This window comes from Mustelus asterias, chromosome 19 (genome assembly GCF_964213995.1).
Source record: "Mustelus asterias chromosome 19, sMusAst1.hap1.1, whole genome shotgun sequence".
NCBI classification, from domain to species: Eukaryota; Metazoa; Chordata; class Chondrichthyes; order Carcharhiniformes; family Triakidae; genus Mustelus; species Mustelus asterias.
The window spans coordinates 64,517,390-64,541,107 of NC_135819.1; the positions used below are offsets into that span (position 1 = coordinate 64,517,390).

General features: G+C 43.4%; 2 non-coding genes across 2 annotated transcripts; one reads left to right on the plus strand and one right to left on the minus strand.

The window, feature by feature from the left end:
• Nucleotides 1-7,289: 7,289 nt before the first annotated feature.
• trnap-agg (transfer RNA proline (anticodon AGG)) lies at nt 7,290-7,379 on the minus strand. Its single transcript is given in 2 exon segments — nt 7,290-7,325; nt 7,344-7,379. It is a non-coding gene; the product is annotated as a tRNA-Pro (tRNA).
• A 1,671-nt stretch (nt 7,380-9,050) lies between these two features.
• trnap-agg (transfer RNA proline (anticodon AGG)) lies at nt 9,051-9,140 on the plus strand. Its single transcript is given in 2 exon segments — nt 9,051-9,086; nt 9,105-9,140. It is a non-coding gene; the product is annotated as a tRNA-Pro (tRNA).
• Nucleotides 9,141-23,718: the final 14,578 nt, after the last annotated feature.

Genomic DNA, 23,718 nt, shown 5'->3' on the forward strand with positions numbered 1-23,718 from the left:
CGTCAATGTTAACAAGTCACGTTATTTTTGTTCTGTCTGAGAACATAGAACATAGAACAGTACAGCACAGAACAGGCCCTTCGGCCCACGATGTTGTGCCGAGCTTTATCTGAAACCAAGATCAAACTATCCCACTCCCTATCATCCTGGTGTGCTCCATGTGCCTATCCAATAACCGCTTAAATGTTCCTAAAGTGTCTGACTCCACTATCACTGCAGGCCCCAGTCCATTCCACACCCCAACCACTCTCTGCGTAAAGAACCTACCTCTGATATCCTTCCTGTATCTCCCACCACGAACCCTATAGTTATGCCCCCTTGTAATAGCTCCATCCACCCGGGGAAATAGTCTTTGAACATTCACTCTATCTATCCTCTTCATCATTTTATAAACCTCTATTAAGTCTCCCCTCAGCCTCCTCCGCTCCAGAGAGAACAGCCCTAGCTCCCTCAACCTTTCCTCATAAGACCTACCCTCCAAACCAGGCAGCATCCTGGTAAATCTCCTCTGCACTCTTTCCAGCGCTTCCACATCCTTCTTATAGTGAGGTGACCAGAACTGCACACAATATTCCAAATGTGGTCTCACCAAGGTCCTGTACAGTTGCAGCATAACCCCACGGCTCTTAAACTCCAACCCCCTGGTAATAAAAGCTAACACACTATAGGCCTTCTTCATAGCTCTATCCACTTGAGTGGCAACCTTTAGAGATCTGTGGATATGGACCCCAAGATCTCTCTGTTCCTCCACAGTCTTCAGAACCCCACCTTTGACCCTGTAATCCACATTTAAATTAGTCTACCAAAATGAATCACCTCACATTTATCAGGGTTAAACTCCATTTGCCATTTTTCAGCCCAGCTTTGCATCCTATCTATGTCTCTTTGCAGCCTACAACAGCCCTCCACCTCATCCACTACTCCACCAATCTTGGTGTCATCAGCAAATTTACTGATCCACCCTTCAGCCCCCTCCTCTAAGTCATTAATAAAAATCACAAAGAGCAGAGGACCAAGCACTGATCCCTGCGGCACTCCGCTAGCAACCTGCCTCCAATCCGAAAATTTTCCATCGACCACCACCCTTTGTCTTCGATCAGACAGCCAGTTACCTATCCAATCGGCCAACTTTCCCTCTATCCCACACCTCCTCACTTTCATCATAAGCCGACCATGGGGGACCTTATCAAACGCCTTACTAAAATCCATGTATATGACATCAACTGCCCTACTTTCATCAACACACTTAGTTACCTCCTCAAAAAATTCTATCAAATTTGTGAGGCACGACTTGCCCTTCACGAATCCGTGCTGACTATCCCAGATTAATCCGCATCTTTCTAAATGGTCGTAAATCCCATCTCTAAGGACCTTTTCCATCAATTTACCAACCACCGAAGTAAGACTAACCGGTCTATAATTACCAGGGTCATTTTTATTCCCTTTCTTAAACAGAGGAACAACATTCGCCATTCTCCAGTCCTCTGGCACCATCCCCGTGGACAGCGAGGACCCAAAGATCAAAGCCAAAGGCTCTGCAATCTCATCCCTTGCCTCCCAAAGAATCCTAGGATACATTTCATCAGGCCCAGGGGACTTATCGACCTTCAGTTTATTCAAAACTGCCAGGACATCCTCCGAACATCTATTTCCTCCAACCTATTAGCCTGTAACACCTTCTCTTCCTCAAAAACATGGCCCCTCTTCTTGGTGAACACTGAAGAAAAGTATTCATTCATCACCTCGCCTATCTCTACTGACTCCATACACAAGTTCCCACTACTGTCCTTGACCGGCCCTAACCTCACCCTGGTCATTCTTTTATTCCTCACATAAGAGTAAAAAGCCTTGGGGTTTTCCTTGATCCGACCCACCAAGAACTTCTTGTGTCCCCTCCTAGCTCTCCTAAGCCCCTTTTTCAGCTCATTCCTTGCTAACTTGTAACCCTCAATCGAGCCATCTGACCCTTGTTTCCTCATCCCTACATAAGCTTCCCTCTTCCTTTTCACAAGACATTCCACCTCTTTCGTGAACCATGGTTCCCTCACTCGGCCATTTCCTCCCTGCCTGACAGGGACATACCTATCAAGGACATCCAGTATTTGTTCCTTGAAAAAGTTCCACTTTTCATTAGTTCCTTTCTCTGACAGTTTCTGTTCCCAACTTATGCCCCCTAATTCTTGCCTAATCACATCATAATTACCTCTCCCCCAATTGTAAGCCTTGCCCTGCCGTCCGGCCCTATCCCTCTCCATTGCAATAACAAAAGACACCGAATTGTGGTCACTATCTCCAAAGTTCTCTCCCACAACCAAATCTAACACTTGGCCCGGTTCATTTCCCAGTACCAAATCCAATGTGGCCTCACCTCTTGTCGGCCTATCCACATATTGTGTCAGGAAACCCTCCTGCACACACTGCACAAAAACTGCCCCATCCGAACTATTTGACCTACAAAGGTTCAAATCAATATTTGAAAGTTAAAGTCCCTAAAGAAGGGACAAGCTTATAATTCCCACAGCATTTTAAGAATCTATATTCGTAATCAAGTGTTAATAGTATGTTATAATTATAAAAGTTATAAACTTTTGTATTCCAAATTACATTTCCAGCCTTTCTAATATATCTATAAATGAATTATTTATTCTTTAATTGTCTTACAATTAAGGCTGTCTACTTAACTGATCTGGCTGCTTTCCAGTAATGTTGGTTTAGATTTTATTAAATTGGTTTCTATCAATTTAGCACAGAATGCTTAAGAACATATTAATTCAAACTACAAAATGATGGTCAGACTAGTGGTTTTGAAACTGCAAACAGAGCTGTGGAAGGTTCATGAATCGGTCTCCTCATCCACAATGGACATGTTCAATATGGAAGTGTCATAGACCCTGAGTACAGTCCATCCACGCCCAAGGTGGGTAGATGCCATCACATTGAAAATCTTGTCCGGGACACTGCTCTCTGAACTTGACCCAAGATTTACATAGATTGGCAGAGAAATTTACAGCACAAAACCGAATCATTCAGCTCACCTAGTCTGTGCCAGCATTTGTGTTCCACATGAGCCTCCTCCCACCCACTTCATCTCACCATTTAATGTAACCTTCTATACCTTTCTCCAGCAAGTGTTTATTTAGCTTCCACTAAATACCTCAATGCTATTTGCTTCAACTACTCCATATGGTAGCAAGTTTGAGCAGGTCAAGAATTTCACCCCGTCTGGTATAGATAAACCATCTCTAAGCAGCCTATTTGGTTCTCATAAGGATCATTCCGAAGTTGGGGTTAGGGCATTGCATGCACAGGGGCACAGAGGGTCATGGAGGGTTTCTACTCCATAAAATCCATACCATGTCTGTAGTACTGCAAACTAGGGTGACACAGTGGCACAGTGGTTAGCACTGGACCCGTGTTCAATTCCCAGCTTGGTGACTGTCTGTGCGGAGTCTGCATGTTCTCCCCGTGTCTGCATTGGTTTCCTCCCACAGTCTGAAAGACGTGCTGGTTAGGTGCGTTGGCCATGCTAAATTTTCCCTCAGTGTACCCGAACAGGCGCCAGAGTGACGACTAGGGGATTTTCACAGTAACTTCATTGCAGTATTCATATAGTGTTACTTGTGACACTAATAAATAATAATAGACGGACATTGGTCTTTTGACATTGTGTAATTTCTAAAATAATTTATTCGTTAATTTGTGGGACATGTGCATCGCTGGCTGGCCAGCGTTTATTGTCCAGCCCTAGCTGCCCTTGTTCAGCGAGCAGTTGAGAGTCAAACACATTGTTGTGGCTCTGGAGTCACATGTAGGCCAGACCGGGTAAGGATGATAGATTTCCTTCCCTAAAGGACATTAGTGAACCAGATGGATTTTTCCAACAATCGATAATGATTTCATGGTCATCAATAGGTTCTTAATTCCAGATATTATTTAGTGAATTCAAATTCTACCATCTGCCATGGTGGGATTTGTACCCAGGTCCCCAAAATTTTAGCTGAGTTTCTGGATTAATAGTCTAACAATAATACCACTAGACCATCACCTCCAATGGAGAGCATTGACCTAAGACGTAAACTCTGTTCCTCTCTCTGCAGGTTCTGCCTGACCTCTGAGTATTTCTAGCATCTCTGTTTTTATTTTAGATTGCCAGCATCCACAGCATTTTGCTTTTGTTTCAGGATGGAAACTAAGGTTGGAGGAAATAGTTCCCTCCAGTACTGTGAAATGGCAATATATCCATTCTATACAGCCACGCTATGAAACATCCTAGGTCAGGTACAGTATTTGGAATATTATACTGTGCAGACTGCTAAAGTAAAGTTTATTTATTAGTCACAAGTAGGCTTACATTAACACTGCAATGAAGTTACTGTGAAATTCCCCTAGTTATCACACTCCAGCACCTGTTCAGGTCAATGCACCTAACCAGCGCATCTTTCAGGATCTGGCAGATGGAGTATAACATTGACAAGTGTGAGGTTATCCACTTTGGAAGGAATAATAGTAAAATGGACTATTATTTAAACGGTGAAAAATTACAACATGCTACTGTGCAGAGGGACCTGGGGATCCTTGTGCATGAATCACAAAAACTCAGTTTGCCGGTGCAGTAGGTAATCAAGAAGGCAAATGGAATGTTGGCCTTTATTGCGAGAGGGATGGAGTATAAAAGCAGGGAGGTCATGCTGCAACTGTACAGGGTACTGGTGAGGCTGCACCTAGAGTACTGTGTACAATTTTGGTCCCCTTATTTAAGAAAGGATATATTAGCTTTGGAGGGGGTACAGAGAAGGTTCACCAGGTTGATTCCGGAGATGAGGGGGTTAGCTTATGAGGAGAGATTGAGTAGACTGGGCCTGTACTCATTGGAGTTTAGAAGGTTGAGGGGAGATCTTATAGAGCCATATAAGATAATGAAGGGGCTAGGCAGGGTAGAAGCAGCGAGGTTATTTCCACTTACAATGGAAACAAGAACTAGGGGGCATAGCCTCAAAATATGGGGGAGTCAATTTAGAACAGAGTTGAGGAGGAACTTCTTCTCCCAGAGGGTAGTGAATCTTTGGAATTCTCTGCCCAATGAAGCAGTAGAGGCTACCTCGTTAAATGTGTTTAAGTCACAGATAGATAGATTTTTAACCATTAAGGGAATTAAGGGTTATGGGGAGCGGGCGGGTAAATGGAACTGAACCCACTATCAGATCAGCCATGATCTTATTGAATGGCGGAGCAGGCTTGAGGGGCTAGATGGCCTACTCTTGCTCCTATTTCTTATGTTCTTATGTTCAGACTGTGGGAGGAAACCAGAGCACCCAGAGGAAACCCATGCAAACATGGGGAAAACATGCAAACTCCACACAGACAGTGACCCAATCCGGGAATTGAACCCAAGTCCTTGGCACTGTGAAGCAGCAGTGCTAACCACTGTGCCACACAAGAAGGATACAGAGGTGTGGGAGAAGGTGCAAAAAAAGATTTACAAGGATAATACCAGAACTGCGAGGCCATAACAATCAGGAAAGAAAGAACAGGCTGGGATTTTTTTTCTCTAGAAAGAGAAGACTGTATGTAGAGGTCCTTAAAATAGTGCAAGTGTTTGATGGGTTAGACACAGAGAAGATATCTCCACTTACCTGCTCACTAATGCTTGGGTGTTGGCAGAACCATTTGGCTCCCGGCCTCAGAAGAGCCTTATTGCGATAATGGACAAAAGAGCTGAATTCAAAATATGAGATGAGAGCGGCTTCCCTCAATGTAAAGGCTGCATTTGATCAAACGTCGAATCAAGGAACTCGAGTAAAATTGAAGTCAAAGGGAATCGCGGGGCAACTCTCCACAGGCTGGGTTTGTTAAAGATCGATCACGTTGGACAAATTTGTTGGATTGAATTTTTTGGTGAAGTAACAGAGCAGGTTGATGAAGGAAATGCAATGAATGTTGTCTGTATGGATATTAAGAAGGAATTTGACAAAATACCACATAAAAAGCTAGTTAACAAAACTGAGGCTCATGAAATAGGAGGGGCAATATCAGCCTGAATAAAAAAAGGATAGATTAAGGACAGAAAACAGTGAGTGGTGTTAAATGGTTATTTTTCAGACTGGAGAATGATAGGTAGTGGAGTTCCCAAAGGGTCTCTGTTAGAAATAAACGACTTGGATATTGGAATACAGAATAAAACGTACTAGTGGAGATGTGGAACGAAGAGCTTGAGAGATGAGGAGTGGTTGAGGACTCTGGGTCTGTACTCATTGGAGTTTAGAAGGATGAGGGGGGGTCTTATTGAAACTTTCAGGATACTGCGAGGCCTGGATAAAGTGGACGTGGAGAGGATGTTTCCACTAGTAGGAAAAACTAGAACCAGAGGGCACAACCTCAGACTAAAGGGATGATCCTTTAAAACAGAGGTGAGGAGGAATTTCTTCAGCCAGAGAGTGGTGAATCTGTGGAACTCTGCCACAGAAGGCAGTGGAGGCCAGGTCATTGAGTGTCTTTAAGACAGAGATAGATAGGTTCTTGATTAATAAGGGGGTCAGGGGTTATGGGGAAAAGGTAGGAAAATGGGGATGAGAAAAATATCAGTCATGATTGAATGGCGGAGCAGACTCGATGGGCCAAGTGCCCTAATTCTACTCTTATATCTTATGGTCTTGAGGTCTTATGGTGTGTGGCAAACAGTGAGGTTTATTCTAATCAATTGCAACAGGCTAGATTAGTAGAATGGGCAGAAAGTGACAGATGAAATTTAATACAGAGAACTATGAGGTAATGTATTTTGACAGAAGACATTGAGTGAGACAATATCGACTTAACGTTTCTTAGACTATGTGCAGTGACAGAGAGATCTTGGGCTGGCCCAGCAGCTGTTGAGATCACAATTAGCAAAACATGTGGAATCTTGAGTTTCATAAATAGTGGTATTCCGTACATAAATCAGAAAGTTGGGCTGAACCTTCCAGTAAAATTCCAGCTTATGACTCTATGACTCAAATTCCTAAACCCTAAATGCCCTGCCCCACACACTTTCCTTAGAGTGGTCTTAAATCTGCACAGCAAGATTCCATAAAGAACAGGAAGGAAACGGTAAAAGATTGTGGGAGTGTGGATGAAGAGAACACAGATGGGCAAGGTTGACTTTCTGTATCTATGACACTCGGGAACACAAGGTTGAAATTTATTTGAGAAGGCTGGAGTGGTGGGAGTAGAATTATACAGGAAATAAACTTTGTAAAATAAATGTATAACAGTGAGATTCATGGTTTATATTCATCCAGTGAAAGAGAAAAACAGGGCTCGTCCGGGATTTGAACCCGGGACCTCTCGCAATTTTGACTTTAAAAGCTCCCTAAGCGAGAATCATGCCCCTAGACCAACGAGCCCTTCTCCATATGGTTTGCTTCTCGATCTCTCTAAGAGCAGCCACATCTGTATGATTTCCTTGCACGCAGCCATTAGAGGGAGGGATGCTCAGGTTACAGAAACAGCCTCCATGTACAGCCAGCACAGAGTCTGCAGCCATCGTATGCTCATCAAGGACTTAGTCTCATCAGTCCTACCCTACCTTTCAGACAAAATGACACCCACACTGCAAGATAACCATCCATCTATGTGTATTTATGCAGTACATTTTCCTTTTAACAGATTGGCAATAAACTTCATGAATTTCGCAGTTTGCAAAGTGGTATAATTCACATTTTAAACCAGCAAAGAAAATAAAGTATTTTCCCAATCACAGGAAATCCAAATCTTTTAACCAATTAAATAGTTCTGGAGTGTGATCTGTGCGCAGGAACCAGTCCACTTACAGACTAAATGGTTCTACAAACAGCAATGGAGGATAATGGCCTTCTCCATTAGGTACCATGCCCTATTATGGCATTGGCAACCACAGACTTCCATTGGAGTGGTCCATGATTACGCTTGGCAAAGCATTGCAATGGTTTGCCATTGCCTTCTGTAATATGGCTGACCAGGAAACTCTCCCCACCTGATTGGAAGTTTCTATAGGCTGATAATCAACCTGTCTGACCACTTTACAAACACACCTCCCGTCATCATCAAGTCCTGAATTAGGACTTGAACCCAGACACTACCACTGCACCTAGAGATTGCCTACAGACAAGAAAGGAGAAGGTAATCTGTGTTAGGTATTGGTTAAGAAAAATATTGAGCAGGACATAGGATGGGAGCTCCACTGCTCTTCTTCAACTAATGGCAAGGAATTTTATTCAGATATCTCTTCCAAGAGGTAGCATCGCCAACAGTGCTATCCTCAGTTAGATGTGTAATGGGCGACACAGGGGTTAGCACTGCTGCCTCACAGCACCAGGGACCCGGCTTTGATTCCTGGCTTGGGTGACTGTCTTGTGTGGAGTCTTCATGTTCTCCCCGTGTCTGCGTGGGTTTCCTCCGGTTGCTCTGGTTTCCTCCTACAGTCTGAAAGATGTGCTGGTTGGGAGCATTGGTCATGCTGGGTTCTCCCATGGTGTACCTGAGCAGTCGCCGGAGTGTGACGACTGAGGAATTTTCACAGTAACATCATTGTAGGGTTAATGTAAGTCTACTTGTGACACTAATAAATAAACATTAAACTCATGGAGCAGGTCTTGAATCCACAACTTTCTGACTCATGAGCCCGAGTAGGGGTCTTTGAAGTTCTCAGACCAGATATTTGACTTTGGAGGACATCACACCAAAGCTTTACCCGATCCTCACACTGTCCAGCAGGGGTAGCTGAGGCAAAGATCAGGAGCAGGAACTTTGGCTGATGTGTCTTACTTCCCCAGTATATATACACACAGGCTAATTTTATTAACTCAAATACCAGCTGGTTCAGATCATACGACTCAGTACAGATTACATTCCTGCTCTGCATGTTTCTGTTAGATGCTGCCCAGCTGACAAGGAACATGTGTGTGAGTTATATTACTGTTGGGTGTCTGTGTAATCTGATCCATCCTCCATACAGCTCCTATATACAGCCTGAAGTAGCAGAGACGTGGCAGTTCTGTGAGAGACAAGTTAAAAGTCTTCAGTTACAGCTAGCAGAGGGCTCGTTGGTCTAGGGGCATGATTCTCGCTTAGGGGAATTCATAATTCTAAGCTGCGAGAGGTCCCGGGTTCAAATCCCGGACGAGCCCTAATTTTGATTCTGCTGATAGAAAGAAATAATCAGCATTTTTCTATAATTTCTTAATGACCCTTCATTTATTAGAGATTCACAGTTTATTCTGTTTAAACATCAGAGCCATTGCTTTAACCCATTTGTCAGTTTTTTCCCTTCACCTCCTGCACCCCTGACTCTGGCTGGGGGTATACGTCCACCTTACAGAACCTTGCCCATGTGGCCAGTCTTCATGTGTGAGCTGCGACGAAGAATGTCAGCAGGTTATTCAGCTGCCGAGGTCATCACAGACTAAGTTTGATTGTGGGTTCAAGTTCCATTCCGGAAACCCAAGCACACAATTTGACCTGACATTCCCAGTGCAGGACTGAGGGAATGCTGCATTGTCAGAAGTGCCATATTCCAAATGAGGCATTGAATTGGTGCTCTGTCTGTCTACAAGTGGATGTGAAAGATCCCATGGCACTACTTGTAGTAGAGCAAGGTACTTCTCCCTGGTGCCTTGGGCAATATTTATTGCCATTCCAGCACCACTGGTACAATAATCTGGTCATTTGTCCCATTGCTGTTTTTATGCAAATTGATTGTTATATTTCTGATGTTACAGCAGTGGCAAAAACTCAAAAGTTAATCATGGCTGTAAAGAGCTATGGGGTGTCCTGAGGTTGTGCTATATAAAAAATGCAAATTCCTTCTGTCTTGCCTAATATTTATATGCACACCCTTTTCTACCAGAGGACACTGGATAGCAATTGGAAGCTGGAAATCTGTTTCTCACTCGCCCAAGGACTCTGAGGCCAATTGTAGCCATGTGTTAAGACTTAGGCCAGAATCCAAGGTGTTTTATGAAATTAGCTGGGACCCTAAGTTTTTACATTTGAATTTGGCTTAGGTGAGCATAAGATCTTTCACTCCATTCAAGTGACCCACTAGGAAGCTCTTATCAAACAAAGTTTATTTAAGAACACAGTTAAAATATAATAAAAAGATTTAGCATAAATTTTACCAATTACCAAGATTTAAACATGATACAGTATAAACCTTAACAGCTAACTATCTATGTTGTTCCAAGTCAAACACCATCCCATAGACATACACCCTTCTCTAGACTTTGCACATAAAGCAAGTATCCTCACATGATGCTGGGTTCCAGCTTTTACACCTGCTGTGTATTGGTTCTTTGAATATTGGAACAAATCTCTGAGGCTTCCCAGTCCTGGAACTTTCAGCACGCCTCTGGAGAGAGAAAGACTGTGACACTGCCTTCTTCCACCAGTTTTTAACAGCAACTAAACCGGAACTAAAAACTTGTACTTTTTGTGGAAAGATCTGTCCCCAGGCATCACCTGACCTGTCAATCATCCGCAAGTTAAGCTCCACTCAGCAATCCCCAAAGGACTGTAAAACCCCAGGACACTGCATTAGTCCAAATTAAAATTAGCATAATGTTTCAGTAATTAATTAGAGGACACCAGCTACATCTCGGTGCCACTACAATGCTAGGACCTGCTAGAAACATCCTACAAAGAAACTTGATTAAAATACATTTCTTAAAGGCACAGTATCATCGAACATGCAACCTCTTCCCAAGCTGTGATCAGCAAACTCAGCACAGGCTGTGATGCCAACAATAAGGAGAAACCATTATCAGCTGCAGGATAGTCAGGAACCAGAGGAAACGGATTGAAGTTAATTCACAAAAGGAGCAGAAAGGAGAACATCCTTTTATGCAGTGAGCTCTTATGCTCTGGAATGAGCTTTCTGAAGGGTGGAAGAAGATGTTTCAATACTAACTTTTAAAAGGGAATTGGATAAGTATTTAAAAAGGAAACATTTACAGGGCAATGAAGAAAATGCAAGGGAGTAGGCACGGGCACAATGGACTGAATGGCCTCCCTTCTATGCTGCGTTATATGATTCTACTATGGAATATTCAGGTCTAAAGTTTAGTACTGGATCACCAGAAAACAACCAGCAGTGACTCAGTTGATATCATTCCTGTTCCTGAATCACAAGGTTCCACTCCAAGGTTTGAACACAAAACAATTAGTGCTGACGGGGAAATGGAAAGGCCAGTCCAACCCCAATTCCACCTGTATTGGAATTGAAGAGAGCAGCTCACTGGCGTACTACTATGAGGGGCACGAGTGATAATCCCAAGTCAGGGCCACCGTTCCATATTAACTGAACAACATCACGCACATCCTGGGGTATCCAAAATGAAGATGTTGGCAAGAAGCGGTACATTTGGGTGGCATGGTGGCACAGCGCCAGGGACCTAGGTTCAATTCTCGGCCTGGGTCACTTTCTGTGTGGAGTTTACACATTCTCCCTGTGTCTGCGTGGGTTTCCTCGGGTGCTTTGGTTTCCTCCCACAGTCCAAAAATGTGCGAGTTAGGTGGATTGGCCATGCTAAATTGCCCCTTAGTGTCAGGGGGATTAGCTAGGGTAAACACATGGGGTTATGGCGATAGGGCCTGGTCATTGCAGACTCGATGGGCTGAATGGTCTCCTTCTGCACTGCAGGATTCTATGATTCTAAGCTATGTTCAGTGACCCGGAATGGACGTGGACATAGTGGTGCTCGTGGATCGGTGCTAGCAGTGCCAGCAAGGACAAAGATTGCCACCAGCAGCTCCTCTACAACCATGGGAATGGTTGGGTAGACCATGGATTAGGCTGTATGTGGATTACGCAGGCCCATTCCTGGGCCTGATGTTTCTAGTCATAGTGGACACCTACTCCAAGTGGATGGATGTTCATATCGGCGACCTCACCGATAATGGTAGAAAAACATCACATCTTCATTTCGATACATGCGATCCCGGAGGTGCTGGTCTCTGACAATGGACTGTCTGTTGCCAGCAAGGAGTTCACCAGTCCATGAAGTCGAATGGGATTCGACAAATCAGAATGACACCATACCATCCTTCGTCGAACGGCCTCATGGACAGAGTGGTGCGGACGTTAAAAGATTGTTTAAAAAAAAAGCTGGCAGCCTCAATGGACACCAAGCTCTTCCATTGGTTATTCTATTATAGGGGAACCCCCAGCCCCATCATGGGAATAGCACCTGCAGAATTGTTCATGGGCAGACAACTCTGCACTCGATTGAGTTTGATCGTCCCTAACCTGGGGGGAAGATGGGAAGGCAGCAAGAAGACCAATGCAGAGGCCACAACAACAGCAGCCAGGAGAGACAATCAGAGGCTGGTGAAAAAGGACTGGTAAAGAATTATACAAGGGGGGCATAGCTACCAGGAATAGTTGACTCTAAACCGGGGCTGGTATCCTACAAAATAGTAAGAAGTCTCACAACACCAGGTTAAAGTCCAACAGGTTTATTTGGTAGCAAATACCATAAGCTTTCGGAGCGCTGCCCCTTCATCAGATGGAGTGGTTATCTGTTCTCAAACAGTGCAAACAGACTCAGAAATCAAATTACAGAATACTGATTAGAATGCAAATCTCTACAGCCAGCCAGGTCTTAAATGTACAGACAATGTGGGTGGAGGGAGCATTCAACACAGGTTAAAGAGATGTGTATTGTCTCCAGACAGAACAGCCAGTGAAATTCTGCAAGCCAAGGAGGCAAGCTGTGGGGGTTACTGATAATGTGACATAAATCCAACATCCCGGTTTAGGCCGTCCTCATGTGTGCGGAACTTGGCTATCAGTTTCTGCTCAGCGACTCTGCGCTGTCGTGTGTCGTGAAGGCCGCCTTGGAGAACGCTTACCTGAAGATCCAAGGCTGAATGCCCGTGACTGCTGAAGTGCTCCCCCACAGGAAGAGAACAGTCTTGCCTGGTGATTGTCGAGCGGTGTTCATTCATCCGTTGTCGTAGCGTCTGCATGGTTTCCCCAATGTACCATGCCTCAGGACATCCTTTCTTGCAGCGTATCAGGTAGACAACGTTGGCCGAGTTGCAAGAGTAGGTACCGTGTACCTGGTAGATGGTGTTCTCATGTGAGATGATGGCATCCGTGTCGATGATCCGGCACGTCTTGCAGAGGTTGCTGTGGCAGGGTTGTGTGGTGTTGTGGTCACTGTTCTCCTGAAGGCTGGGTAGTTTGCTGCGGACAATGGTCTGTTTGAGGTTGCGTGGTTGTTTGAAGGCAAGAAGTGGGGGTGTGGGGATGGCCTTGGCGAGATGTTCGTCTTTATCAATGACATGTTGAAGGCTCCGGAGGAGATGCCGTAGCTTCTCCGCTCCGGGGAAGTACCGAACGACGAAGGGTACTCTGTCCACCGTGTCCCGTGTTTGTCTTCTGAGGAGGTCGGTGCGGTTTTTCGCTGTGGCGCGTCGGAACTGTTGATCGATGAGTCGAGCGCCATATCCTGTTCTTATGAGGGCATCTTTCAGCGTCTGGAGGTGTCTGTTGCGATCCTCCTCATCCGAGCAGATCCTGTGTATCCGGAGGGCTTGTCCGTAGGGGATAGCTTCTTTTATGTGTTTAGGGTGGAAGCTGGAGAAGTGGAGCATCATGAGGTTATCCGTGGGCTTGCGGTACAGTGAGGTGCTGAGGTGACCGTCCTTAATGGAAATGCGTGTGTCCAAGAATGCAACCGATTCCGGAGAGTAGTCCATGGTGAGTCTGATGGTGGGATGGAACTTGTTGATGTCATCATATAGTTGTTTCAGTGATTGCTCGCCATGACTCCAAAGGAAGAAAATGTCATCGATGTATCTAGTGTATAGCATCGGTTGAAGGTCCTGTGCGGACCAGTCCAACACCGGCATCTCCACATCATCCTACAAAATACACATGGGTGAGGCCATTCAGAAAAACATCTGGATCAGGTGCAAGTTTTGAAATCACAGTTCGTCCAGGAGCCAACTATGCCCTGTGGGCTGAAAGCCGAGGAGACTCCTCCAGGACTGGCCTCCCCCCCGGCGCTCCGTCGCTCATAGTTAGGATTGCGGATGAAGCCGCGGCTACTCCCTTGCCTCCCGAGGAATGGAGTGGACCAGAACTCCGGCACTCGCGGCGTAAGAGACAAGCGTCTGTTCAATATATCTGCCCACATTGGGCGCTGAGTTGCAGGAACCAGATCCAGTGCTGAGATGTTGCAAGAGACCCATGAGGGGCATGAACCACCAAGGTTCCTTGGACGTAAGGGGGAGGGGTGTAATGACCTCAATGAGGCCCTTGAGGTGGGCTTCTTGGAGTATGAGCTCCCAGATTGAGGTAATGATTACCTGCCCAATCAGGGAGTCTCACCTGTGTATATAATGACAAGCGTTAGGTCTACTGACCCTCCAGATTCTGACTTTGTACCCGAAACATTCTTAGGAGTGGAGGTAAGTTTGTAAATAAAGGGAATCTGGCAAAGGGACACCGGCCTCTGAGGAGTTATTTCATTTTGCTTTGCATGTAACTAGTACTGTACCTGCCCTGGGTTTGTTAGATGACGATGTGGAGATGCCGGCATTGGACTGGGGTAAACACAGTGAGAAGTCTCACAACACCAGGTTAAAGTCCAACAGGTTTATTTGGTAGCAAAAGCCAAAGGCTTTCATAAATCTAGTGGCTAGAAAGCTAGAAATCTAGAAAGCTAGTGGCTTTTGCTACCAAATAAATCTGTTGGACTTTAACCTGGTGTTGTGAGACTTCTTACTTTGTTAGATGATGACAGTGTGAGGGAGCTTTGCTCTGTATCTTACCCATGCTGTACCTGCCCCAGGAACATTTGACTGGCAATGTAAAGAGAACTTTACTTTGTATCTAAGTTATACTGCACTTGTCCTGGGAGAGTTTGGTGTTACTGTGTAGAAACTTTAACTATCTAACTTTACCGTGAACAGAATATGAAAGCAGTTGATCAGAGAGGTGCCTTCCCTTTTCACAGTCTAAGATGTAATATGATGGATAGACAGCCCGTTGGAACATTCTAGGAGATGTGTCTTATTATATAAATGCAAAGGTTTTTTAGCTTTAAAAATCTTTTCAAGGCAAAGATCTCCCCTTATTACATCCTGAGGAGACTGTTGCTGCCTGTATGTGTATGAGTAACCCGAGCCTCTCTGCTTGTGTCCAGGCTGAGGATGAAGAGACGTGGCAGTTTGCAGAGAGGTTAAACATCTGGCAGAAAACTACACCATGCCCATTGGAACAGGAGTAAGAGACTTGCTTAGGATTTTTGTAAGTTTAAAATATGAGATTATGGACAAATCCTGTTTTTTTTTAATGCTTTACTTTATTCTTACTGAAAGGTATTTTTTAAATGAAGTCTCCTGTTTGGAGAGGATGATCTGATTCTCACTTTTCAGCTTAAGATAGTTAAAGTTTAGAAGAATCTTTAAACCCCTCCTGAATTCCCAACACTGTGATATTCTTCTAAGTCTGTCATCAGTCTGCAGAGTGTGAAACCATAGGGAAAGCATCAGAGATCAGTTACTCCAGTTCTTCCAAAACTCTGAACTTATATTAATTTCCATTCACCCATCACCCCATCCTCACTTATCTACATCCAATCCTGGTGCAACAACTCCTCGATTGTAAAAATCTCATCCCTGTTTACATACAGTCAGCGAACACAGAGTCAGAAACTCAGTCAGCATTGGTAAACCCAGTCTTACGGTGGAAAACAAATATTAATTTTTTGAACATCTTATGGTGTCTCCGTGTGTTGCAAAGTACTTTCTGGCCTAGGGATTACCTCAGAAATGAAACCATTGTTGCCATGTCGACAAACATGACACGGCCAGTTCACAAAATGACTAACTAGAATTTGTTCTCTTTGATGGTGTGAGATAAGGAAGATCAGAACCACAGAGCTTTTCATAACCAGCTGAATTATTGAATGAGGAAGTGGAGGCATTAGTTTGTCACTTGACGAGAATGATTGCAGCCCAGTCTCCTACACTGTTGTGAAGCTCAATGCAAGCTTGAGAAATAGCATGCATATTTGACATTTACAGCATTGCGGTCTCAACATTGACGTCAAGAACTTCAAATCATAACCACGTCTCCCATTTTCCAGACAGTAGGTTCTGGTAATGATGCTGCTGTTACCACTTTTTCTTGTTCCATTAACTCTTTTGTCCTGCACCATCATCCATTCTGTCATTTATTCATTCCTGCTTTTCACCCTATCACAGACCATCGCTTTTGTTTTTCCTCAGGGCGGCACAGTGGTTAGCACCGCTGCCTCACAGCACCAGGGACCCAAGTTCAATTCCAGCCTCGGGTTACTGTCTGTGCAGTTTGCACGTTCTCCCCGTGTCTGCATGGGTTTCCTCCGGGTGCTCTGGGCTCCTCCCACAGTCCAAAGAGGTGCAGGTTAGGCGGGTTGGCTATGTTAAATTGACCCTAGTGTTAGGGGATTAGCAGGGTAAATATGTGGCGTTATGGGAATAGGGCCTGGGTGGGATTGTGGTTGGCACAGACTCAATGGGTTGAATGGCCTCCTTCTGCAATGTAGAGATTCTATGATTCTCACTCCTTTCTTTTTTCCCTGCTTACCTAAATCTCTTTCTTCTACTGTGCATGATGAAATCCATCAATCTTAAATGTTGTTTCCAGGACTGTCACTGACTTCTTTGCCTCTGGAGATCTCCCCTCCACAGCTTCCAACCTCATATACCCCCAACCGCACATATCCCCAACCGCGCACAGCCCACTTCTACCTCCTTCCCAAAATCCACAAACTGGATTGCTCTGGTAGATGTATCATATCAGCCTGTTCTGCCTTACTGAGTTCATTTCTTCCAATCTTGCTTTCATCCTCTTTTTATTGGCCTTAAACATTAATTTAATTTATTAATGTCACAAGTAGGTTTACATTAGCACTGCAATGAAGTTACTGTGAAAATCCCCTAGTTGCCACACTGTTCAGGTACACCAAGGGAGAGTTTGGCATGGCCAATACACCTAACCAGCACATCTTTCAGACTATGGGAGGAAAGCAGAGCGCCTGGAGGAAACCCACACAGACATGGGGAGAACGTGCATACTAAACACATTAACCCAAGCTGGGAATCGAACCCAGGTCCCTGGCACTGTAAGGCAGCAGCACTAACCCTTGTGCCACTATGCCATCCACATTAATTCTTGATCTGCTGAGCTTTTCTGGAACTTTGTTTTAACTTCACATTTTCAGCATCTACAGTATTTTGTTTCAGGGAACAATTACTAATTTGTGAAAATATTTTCGAGCTCACCTGATATTTGAGTGTGCAAAAAAGACTCGCATTCATATTGCATCTTTCATGACCTTGGGGTATCTCAAAACACTTTACAGTTTGTGCCATCCTTTGCAAGTGTAGTCACTGATGAGATGTAGGAAATGCCACGGCCAATTTTGCGCACACAAGTCCTCACACACAACAATGCAACCAGGTTATCTGGCTTTAGGTATTTGTTGAAAGCATTTTAAGGGCACTGCCAGTTATGGCACTGGGCCTTACACACTTGATGGTTAGCAGTTTATCTCATGGTCTCTGCTGCATGAGTTGATCCCAGTTAAGGCTACAGTCAGAAGTATCCAACTGAACACAGGATCGAGGTTAAAAGGAAGACAAAATTTAAGCAGAATCCAGATTAACACCAAAAACGACACGGAGGGAATAATCTATCAGAGGCACTGTCTTTCAGAGGAGATGTTAAACTGCAATCCCATTTATCCTCGGAAATGAAAAGGTCCTGCAGCAAAACTCATTATACTCTCTAGTGTCCTGGTCAATATTTAACCCTTAGCTGACATTAAAAACAATGAGGTGGTCATTTTTAAATGCTCTGAGACCTTCCTGTCCATACATTGACTGTCCCATTTCTATATTACAACAGTAATTGTAACATTGTCTGCAAGATGCTTAGGATAGCCAGAGGTCAAGTTGCTGTATAAATATTAATGTAAATCAATAGATTTGCATTAGTTGAACAAAATCAACTACAGCTTGCATCTGTATAGCATCTTCAACATAGTAAAACATCACAAGGCAGTGTCTGGGCATGATTAAGTGCACAACTAAAAGTTCGATCTGAAGTAGGTTTAAGGTTAGAGATAGATAGACGTGTGAATGGAATTCCAGAGCTTAGGGCTAAAACAGATGAAGTCACGGTCAATTGGAGGATTAACAAGCAACCAAATTAGAGGAGCACAGAGATCAGTGGGTTGGAAAATATTGCAGAGATGGGGAGGGGAGGTCATGGAGGAATTTGAATGAGAACATAAACGAACTGAGGCATTGCCAGGCTAGGAACCTGTGCTAACAGGATGTAGAGTGAAGGGGAAAAAAAACCCTACTTCAGGGATTTTCCTTTGTTAAATTAAAAATCTGGTAATCATTGTATAATTAGATTGGCATTGTTAAACAATGTAACAGGGTCTACTTGACTGACATACTCAGCTACAATGAGAATGATTAAAATAACTACCCTAGTCCAAATTAACTATGTACATCAGCTTTGTTATTTTTAGTCCAGTGTCTAATGTATGAATTCATATGATCATTCATGAGGTGAGAGTGACAGCCCTTGACATCAAGGCCACATTCAACCTAGTGTGGCATCAAAGAGCCCTAGCAAAACTGGAATCAATGGTTATCAGGTGGCAAACTCACAGTTGGTTGGAGCCATACCTGGTACATAGGAAGATGGTTGTTGTTGTGGTTGGTCAGTCATCTCAGCTTCAAGACATCTCTGCAGGAGTCCCTCAGGGTAATAAGCTAGACCCAACCATCTTCACTGCTTCACCCCTCTATCATAAGGTCAGAGTTGGGAATGTTCACCGATGATTGCACAATGTTCAGTACCATTTGCGACGACTCAGATACTGAAGCAGTCCAGGTTCAAATGCAACAAGATCTGAACAAGATCCAGGCTTGGGCTGACAAATGGCAAGTAACATTCGTGCCACACAAATGCCAGGCAATGACCATCACCAATAAGAGATACAAACCACTGCCCCTTGACATTCAATGATGTTACCATCACTGAATCCCCTACTGTCAACTTCCTTGGAGTTACCATTGACCAGAAACTCAACTGGACATAAACACAGTGGCTACAAGAGCAGATGAGAGGCTAGGAATACTGCGGCAAGTAACTCACCTCCTGACTCCCCAAAGCCTATCCACCATCTACAACGCACAAGTCAGGAGTGTGATGGAATACTCCCCACTTGGCAGGATGGGTACAACTCCAACAACACTCAAGAAGCTTGACACCACCAAGCAGCCCAATTGACTGACACCACTAACATCCATTCCCCTCTACCACCGACGCTTAGTAGCAGTGTGTACTATCTACAAGATGCACTGCAGCAATTCAAAGATCCTTAGACAGCACCTTCCAAACCCACAACCACTTCCATCTAGAAGGACAAGGGCAAGTTCCCCTCCAACTCACCATCCTGACTTGGAAATATATTGCCGTTCCTTCGCAGTCGCTGGGTCAAAATCCTGGAATTCCCTTCCTAATTGCATTGTGGGTCAGCCCACAGCAGACTACAGCGATTCAAGGTGGTGGCTCACCACACCTTCTCAAGGGCAACTAGGGAGGGCAATAAATGTTGTCTAGCCAGCGACACCCATGTCGCACAAATGAATTTTTAAAAATTAACTTAGTTCATAAGTAATGGACATTCAGGTCATTAATGATTTAGAGGAGGGGGCTGAAGGATGGATCAGTAAATTTGCTGATGACACCAAGATTGGTGGAGTAGTGGATGAGGTGGAGGGCTGTTGTAGGCTGCAAAGAGACATAGATGGGATGCAAAGCTGGGCTGAAAAATGGCAAATGGAGTTTAACCCTGATAAATGTGAGGTGATTCATTTTGGTAGGACTAATTTAAATGTGGATTACAGGGTCAAAGGTAGGGTTCTGAAGACTGTGGAGGAACAGAGAGATCTTGGGGTCCATATCCACAGATCTCTAAAGGTTGCCACTCAAGTGGATAGAGCTGTGAAGAAGGCCTATAGTGTGTTAGCTTTTATTGATGTGGAGATGCCGGCGTTGGACTGGGGTAAACACAGTAAGAAGTTTAACAACACCAGGTTAAAGTCCAACAGGTTTATTTAGTGGCTTTTGCTACCAAATAAACCTGTTGGACTTTAACCTGGTGTTGTTAAACTTCTTACTTAGCTTTTATTAACAGGGGGTTGGAGTTTAAGAGCCGTGGGGTTATGCTGCAACTGTACAGGACCTTGGTGAGACCACATTTGGAATATTGTGTGCAGTTCTGGTCACCTCACTATAAGAAGGATGTGGAAGCGCTGGAAAGAGTGCAGAGGAGATTTACCAGGATGCTGCCTGGTTTGGAGGGTAGGTCTTATGAGGAAAGGTTGAGGGAGCTGCGGCTGTTCTCTCTGGAGCGAAGGAGGCTGAGGGGAGACTTAATAGAGGTTTATAAAATGATGAAGGGGATAGATAGAGTGAACGTTCAAAGACTATTTCCTCGGGTGGATGGAGCTATTACAAGGGGGCATAACTATAGGGTTCGTGGTGGGAGATATAGGAAGGATATCAGAGGTAGGTTCTTTACGCAGAGAGTGGTTGGGGTGTGGAATGGACTGCCTGCAGTGATAGTGGAGTCAGACACTTTAGGAACATTTAAGCGGTTATTGGATAGGCACATGGAGCACACCAGGATGATAGGGAGTGGGATAGCTTGATCTTGGTTTCAGATAAAGCTCAGCACAACATCGTGGGCCGAAGGGCCTGTTCTATGTTCTATATTGCTGAGAAATTGAAGGCGGTGTGTTCCAGTCCATAGATTAAGCAGAGGTGAAGAACTTTGGAAGTAGGCCCACAAAGCCACAAACATATTAGAGCTACAAGTTGGTAAACCAAGATTAAGTGTTTAATCAAACAGAAGTTAAATACCACAAAGTATGTCATAACTCTTTAACACAGAACAGTATTGCAGAAGAGCAATGGCAAGTTTACCCGAGTTATGACAAAAATTAGAGCTAAATATTGGTTTCATGCAATCCTTGAACTGATCAAGTATTCCAATGGAACAAAGAACTGCCTTTTTGTTTTAAGGTCACATCAGGAAGTTGGCGTTGCAGCCTGCCCGTGATATGTTGAATGATTATAAACTAAAACTTGGTAAATTCATTCACCAGCCTTGAATATTAGAGCATAATTAGGTTCTGTGGAGTAACCTAATGTTTAGAAAGTATCGAAAATTACTGTTCTAAGACCATCTGAAACTCATGACAAGTACCCAGCCAGTGTGATGCAAACGCTCTTAACCGAGATGTTTGAAAAATGTTTGCTGATCATTTCCTGAATCCAACTTCCTCTTGGAATACTCTGGCAATTGTATGTTCTGTGATTGTATGCACTAGACTTCATAAGCCTGCCATCTACAGGATAATCTGAAGAGATGCTCAGTTTGAAACAGCAAGCCCAATTTAGAAACCATCCCCCTCAATCTACAGGATCTGAAATTTCCATTGATATATTCACCTAACATTTAATACAAAGATAATTAACCCTCTACATCTTTGACCTACATACATGATTCATTTTCCTGTACAAATTGCCATATTAATAATTGCAACTGAAAATGTGAATATACAACACTACACCCAATCCCATACCATCACTACAAGAAAGCATAGTAATACAAAATCTACATTCTAAATGAAGACAGGTGACTAAAAATGGAATGAGGAATTGTATGCCTAAACTGGTGATTGAATTCCATGTGCATACCTTTACCATATTCCCACCGTTTAACTCTTTCATCTGATTAAAATTAGACAACAGTTGATCTAGACTAGAATATATTGATCTGTGACTAGAATATATCTGAAAAATGATATAATTCATTGGTTATCAAACAATCCTGTTGGCATTCGAGGATTGTTCTGCTTCATATTCTTATTCAGTTTAGTTTCAATGTCTCTGGTTGGTGTAGTTAACATCTACTACAAAGAGAGTTGGCAAGTACGTTTGTTGATAAATATGGACTGCAAGTGGTGCAAATGCTCAACAGGTACGAGGACAGTACAGAAAAGTAAAGCATGCAAGACTGTTCAGGGTGGAAAAAAATGGTCTGATGCAAGAATTACAACTGGAACAGGAAAAGTTGGCGATCCACAACACTGGAGGACTAGAACAAAAACAACTGCAAAAAAAAAAAAATCATGACAGCACAAAATCAGAACTGGGGACTTAGTAAAATAAATGACCACACTATTTAAAAAAAAGACTTTATTGAGGATTAGAATTCAATTCAAAGCAGACAGGCAAACATTTTACATGGAGAAAATATACTAATGTTGACATATCAAAAACTTGCTATTTACTGACACTTCAAGTACAGTGCGAGTGACAGCTCAGACCTGCCTTATGGCCACAGGCAGCAAGACAATGGTTAAATGGATTTGTGAAAATATATAGCAAACACGTGCTGAATATTCCAGTGGTGCACTGCAACTGATTTTTTTGAAAAAAAAATCACACCTTCCCGGTCACATGATAAAAGCAGCGATTCAATTTACAAACATGTGCATCTGCCCTTTTCACCCAATTAGATGCATGTCAATTAGATTTGAGTGGCAGATTTGGACCCCTCCCTCAAACTAAACCATCTTTCGGTTCTCTCTCATTTAGTTTTCTCTGCTTACAAAGTGCTGGTTTTCCCAGGGACACTTTAAAAATATACAGGCAGTAGTTGCCCGATACCTTTTCCATGTAACCAGAGTCAGCTACAGGCATTGAGCACTGGCAGTTATTTAACTCTGGAAATGTGACATCCAAGTCCAAACTAGTCCTTACAATCGAAATTTTGCTCTCATGCATCGGGTGAAATGTCATTTAGGATTTTTTCTGTAAAAACACACATCTGTCTAATTCACTGATACCGATTTTGAATAAAAGAGGTTTGTAGCTACTAAACTAGATTTAACTAATATTTAAAAAAGGACATTTACAAAATCTAAACGTATTCACCTCCATTGCCAACAAGAAAATAATCTAATCCACTTTTGGCAGGGAGATTGGCTAAGTTACACAGGGTTCGGAGGGTGGGGGTATGAAGCTTCAGCGTACCAAAATCATGGTGCTGTTGGTATAAAATGAGAATGACAAAATACTCCACTGAAGTTAATTACTAAAATTCCAGGCATTCAGTTACGTTAGTCCAGTCTATAACTCACTCACAGGTATCCTTCATCCTAAAATAATATAAACTCCTTGATTAGATTCCAGTCTGTAATTGGATGTTACTGCCCATTTATTTTTTTAAAAGAAATCTAATGTTTGCTGAAAGAAAGACTCCAAATGTCTGGTTAAAGCAGGGAGGGGGATATCAAAATTGCTGTGGTACAAGGGAAGGAGATGGACACTCGAAACTCAACGCTCAACTTCAAGACAGGCATCCAAAAAGATGTCCATTAAGATTGTCATTAGGAATTGGAGAATAGTTGCCCTCCTGGTTATGCAATCAGCTCAATGTGAAGTGAAATGTGATTTGACAATTACACATCACCAGGAGCCACTTTTGAGACTGAAAAACCAGTCAAATTAATTGTCAGAACAGATTCAGATTAAAATTCAACATTTGATATCTTACCATTATGCAACTTCTAGAACCTTCTTCTGCCATTAATGCCTCCTGTTTCGGGACCTACACA